The following is a 3403-nucleotide window of genomic DNA, read 5'->3' as shown; positions in this document are numbered from 1 at the left end:
CTCTCGCCCCAATTTACCCTGACCGCTGCTTTCGTCATATACGGCATCTCTCCTGTCAAACTTCCTCCTGACGTGTTTGACAGGATCTGGGCCGTGGTGAACAGTGGGAAAGACGCCCTGTGGAGAGTGAGGAACATGGGGCTGTTCAAAGGCATCGAGGTCCCAGTCAAGGCAGCAGGTAGCCTGGCCCTGTTCATCACCCAAGAGAACTATTACCTCAGAGATCTGTGGAGAGAAGGGAGGGAGGAAGCAGAAAATCTGTGGGAAATAGAGAGCATAGGTCAATATCTCAAGAGACTGTGAAAAACATTATCATGTTTAAGTAAAGAATGTGATTTGCACCAGAAAAAAATAAATTGTTGCTATGTAACTGGTACCGTGTCAAAATGTAATGAGATGTGATCATATATACTGTTTTAAGTATGTATATTAATGTAAAGCTTTCTAATTTGTGATATCCTGTGTTTTTTTTGTGAAAAGAAAATAAAGTTCTTAAAAATAAAAAATCGATTCACCCAGGGCGAGGCTCGGCCATTGCACTCCGGCTGTGCTGACCCCTGCGAATTCCCCAAATGTGGGAATCTCGACTGCATAATTTCTGGTAGTGGGGGACTGCGTTAGCGCTCTCCTCTGATGTGCTTCGTCCAATATCAGATACGGAAGAGTTACGACACCACGAGATACGATAGGATCCCAGTTCGAAAGGAGTCGATGCCACTGCTGGTTCCCGGTTTCTTTTAGTTAGAGGTCCGGAGAAGCATTTCAAGCTGGTTACACTACTCCTTCCGGACATTCATTCCCTTTTCAAAGTCAGTCGTTTTGCTGTAGTCTGCATTATTTAGGCTGATTATCGAGGTTAGCCTTTATTTGGTCATGAGGGCTTCGGTACTGTATGCTAATTCTCAAGACAGTTTCACCCGTTTTCTGATTGCTAGGTTCTGTACCAGTGCAGACATGTCAAACAGTGAATGGCTGTACCTCTATTGTATCCGTGCTCAATGAATGAAATCAGTAATAAATGAATATATGTATAGTTATACGAAAAACAAGTGGTTTATCGACTCATCTTCATTTGCAGATTTAGAACAAGCTTCAATATTCGGGGGAGGCGTAAAACCGAGGTCCCGACCCTCTTTGGCCATTAAGAAATCCCAGGGCGTCTCTCAAAAAGGGTGTTAGTGTTCCCCTTTACCAATCAGTCGGGGTCTCCTCCTAATCCCCGTCTCATATGTAACAATCAATGAAGAGGCCCCCCTGTCCCGCGATATTGTATTTGCCTTCTGGCCGCTGGCTGGCGCCGTGAGATTTAGTACTCGCGCAAGAGACCGGGGGCAGAGCGCGAACGCGGTCCCCCGCCCCCTACAAAGTGTGCGCTCCAGGTTCCCTCTCGGGGCTCTACAACACAGCGGAAAGGCAGCGAGAAGGAGCCTCTTGCTCTGACGCCGCAAGGCCACAAGAGGGCGGAGGCGCCGCGCGCCCGGCCGACGTGTTGGACTGGTGCGCTTTATGTGCTGAAATAAACACGCGACAGCCCAGAAATGTTTTGAGTGCTGTGCACTGGAGGTTTTTGTCTTGTGAAGACTTGCCTTGTGCTCCTCCAAGCAGTTTGTTTGTTCTCCTCCAGTGCGGGACAAGCCAACACAAGGGAGCACATTCACCATCATCCAGGTATGCAATGCGAATTGGAAAGAGGCTCCTTTCCAAAGAGTTGCACACGAACGATCCTACAGTCCCGCTCGGGGGGCACGGAGCCCCAGGCACACACAGCTTCAAGTAGCGAGTCAGGCGCCATGGCTTTCGCTTGCGGCCACACCACACTGAATGTGCCTGATCTAGTCTGATCTCAGAAGCTAAGCAGGGTTGGGCCTGGTTAGTACTTGGATGAGAGACTGCCTGGGAATACCAGGTGCTGTAAGCTTTTGCTCTCCCGGCCAGCAGGGGTCGCCGTTGGTACTGTAGGCTTTGGGAGGAAAACCTGCAGGATGGAAAGGTGATCTATAGCCTCATCTCTAGAGATGTTTTGTTGCTATGGCATGTGTGTGACCCATATAAAAAAAAACCCCGTTTGTAAAACGAATATCGAAGCTGCCTCTAAATCTGCAAATGAAGATGAGTCGATAAACCACTTGTTTTTCGTATAACTATACATATATTCATTTATTACTGATTTCATTCATTGAGCACGGATACAATAGAGGTACAGCCATTCACTGTTTGACATGTCTGCACTGGTACAGAACCTAGCAATCAGAAAACGGGTGAAACTGTCTTGAGAATTAGCATACAGTACCGAGGCCCCCATGACCAAATAAAGGCTAACCTCGATAATCAGCCTAAATAATGCAGACTACAGCAAAACGACTGACTTTGAAAAGGGAATGAATGTCCGGAAGGAGTAGTGTAACCAGCTTGAAATGCTTCTCCGGACCTCTAACTAAAAGAAACCGGGAACCAGCAGTGGCATCGACTCTTTTCGAACTGGGATCCTATCGCAGCTCGTGGTGTCGTAACTCTTCCGTATCTGATATTGGACCAAGCACATCAGGGGAGAGCGCGAACGCAGTCCCCCACTACCAGAAATTATGCAGTCGAGATTCCCACATTTGGGGAATTCGCAGGGGTCAGCACAGCCGGATTGCAATGGCCGAGCCTCGCTCTGGGTGAACCTTCTTCTTGATCAAGGTATCTCCCCTGCCAGGTAAGTATGAGCTGTAAAAGCCCCTGCAAGCGGCCCGCACCCACAGCACAAAGCGCGCAGCCTAGGCCAGCTCCTCGCCCCGCACAAAACCGCCTCCTGCTGGGCCCACTCTTTCGCACACTCACACGCCACACTAACACTCAAAAGGGTGGGCAAAACGAGAAAACGAGCGCGCCGTTTCCTACACATCTGCAGTCGCCAATGCGCATTCGCAGCATGTCCCGGGACGCAATCGGCCTCATTTGCATAACACCAGACCGGCAGATCGCTACGCAAGCTCGCGCACACCGAACAAAGACCGGAGCCTTTTCAGCAATTTCCGAAAAACGGGCCTGCTCGCCTGCCCACCAGGCTCCATCTCTTACCCGCTCTCCAGAGCCTGCTGCCTTCCGTGCTGTTCTCTCGGCACCACTGCAGCGCACACAACGCTCAGCTGCAGGGAAGGCTCGCTGTGGAGCTTAGTACCGATAACACTGCTGATATTGATGGAGTAGAAACAAGTGATGTATTGGCAGCTTTATCTGGGGCAAGAGGTCCTGGAACAACTACAAAAATGTTAGGATTCAGAGGAAGAAATATTTTTCCACCTCACCTCACCCAATCCTGTTGCATTAACGAAGCTGAAGTTGGCTTCTTATTCGCCAGCTTCTTATTCGCGTTTTTCGTTCCACCTTATAAGATGCTACTGTGATGTTATGCCGCCTT

The 3403-nt window shown here is 49.3% G+C and overlaps 1 non-coding gene and 2 pseudogenes across 1 annotated transcript; 2 read left to right on the top strand and 1 right to left on the bottom strand.

Moving 5' to 3' along the window:
* The first annotated feature begins 494 nt into the window (after positions 1-494).
* On the top strand, positions 495-633 carry LOC148670592 (U1 spliceosomal RNA; annotated as a pseudogene).
* A 1166-nt stretch (positions 634-1799) lies between these two features.
* On the top strand, positions 1800-1918 carry LOC148670591 (5S ribosomal RNA; annotated as a pseudogene).
* Positions 1919-2542: 624 nt separating this feature from the next.
* On the bottom strand, positions 2543-2706 carry LOC148670590 (U1 spliceosomal RNA). The gene has a single exon (XR_015937907.1). It is a non-coding gene; the product is annotated as a U1 spliceosomal RNA (small nuclear RNA).
* Positions 2707-3403: the final 697 nt, after the last annotated feature.

This window comes from Lepisosteus platostomus, chromosome 5, assembly GCF_059453375.1.
Source record: "Lepisosteus platostomus isolate fLepPlt1 chromosome 5, fLepPlt1.hap1, whole genome shotgun sequence".
NCBI lineage: Eukaryota > Metazoa > Chordata > Actinopteri > Semionotiformes > Lepisosteidae > Lepisosteus > Lepisosteus platostomus.
The sequence above is the reverse complement of the archived record's forward strand: the minus strand, read 5'-3'. Positions and strand labels throughout refer to the sequence as shown.